This window comes from Alligator sinensis, unplaced genomic scaffold, assembly GCF_000455745.1.
Source record: "Alligator sinensis unplaced genomic scaffold, ASM45574v1 scaffold696_3, whole genome shotgun sequence".
NCBI classification, from domain to species: domain Eukaryota; kingdom Metazoa; phylum Chordata; order Crocodylia; family Alligatoridae; genus Alligator; species Alligator sinensis.
In genome coordinates, this window is record NW_005842505.1 from 182,703 (window position 1) to 183,876 (window position 1,174).

Below are 1,174 nucleotides of genomic sequence, written 5' to 3' on the forward strand. Positions count from 1 at the left end.
CATCTGCCCCTCTGGCCGAGCTGCCAGTGGACTGCGGTTGCAGGGTTGGCCTTTGTGTGGCACTACTACCATGTGCACCCCCTGCCCAGCCATCTGGCTAGCTATCACCCAGAAGATGTTCTGGGTGTGGTGGTCTGCTTTGAACTGTCAAAGCATGTCCTCCTGGCCCCATTTGGCCAGGAGGTCAGCCACAGCCAGCTGGGTCCAAGGTGCCAGGTCTGAGCAGGCAGGGTCCTGCCACTGGCCTCCCTAGCAGGAATTCTGGTGTTCCCTATTGGAAAACTGAAAAATCCCTGATAAAAAAAATCCTGAAGTCACTCTCTAAAATACCCCCAAATCTGTGTTCCTCCACTAGTAAAACAAAAGACCACTATAAAGAGAGAGAGAGTGAGACAGAGACAGTGATCAGTTGGACAATGTTTTATTGCTATATCTACAGTGTTAAAGCAAGTCTATTATCATAATAATAAAGTGAACTCTAAATACAGGTTTCATGAATTCATGAAAATTTTTCTGCCCTCCCACAGGGCGATGGCCCTCACACAAGGAGTTCGTCCCCCACACAAGGGCTACGGCCCCCCAACAGGGGATTCAGCCCCTACACAAGGGGTTTGGCCCCCCAACAGAGGGTTCAGCCCCCACATAAGGGCTACGCCCCCCCAACAGGGGGTTCAGCCCCCCAACAGTTGGTTCGTCCCCCACACAAGGAATTCAGACCCCCACACAGGGGGTTCAGGCCCCCAACAGGGGGTTTGGCCCCCACACAAAGGGTTCAGCCCCCCAAAAGGGGGTTTGGCCCCCACGCAAGGGGTTTGGCCCCCACACAAAGGGTTCAGCCCCCCAAAAGGGGGTTTGGCCCCCACGCAAGGGGTTTGGCCCCCACACAAGGGGTACAGCCCCCCCAACGGGGGCCAAATGGCCCCCATAGGGGCTATCACCCCCCCTGCAAGGCCCATGTGCCCCATCCCAGCACCCTGATTGCTGTCCCACCTGGCCTTATCCCTGACCAGCTACTGCAGCCCCCCCAATGGCTGTCCCACTGAGCCCCATGGGGAGAGGGGCTAACAGGGGTCAGGGACCTCGGAGGGGCTGTCCCCAACAGGGGTTGGGGCCTCGGGGGGCAGGGCTGACAGTGGGAGGGGCCAGCACGGCAGGGGTCGGGGGCCTCGGGGGG

General features: G+C 58.4%; 1 protein-coding gene across 1 annotated transcript in view; it reads left to right on the plus strand.

Moving 5' to 3' along the window:
* The window catches only part of LOC102383727 (inositol 1,4,5-trisphosphate receptor type 2-like), a gene marked incomplete at its 5' end in the record, with an annotated part of 223,793 nt that overhangs the window by 180,107 nt on the left and 42,512 nt on the right, over window positions 1-1,174 (plus strand).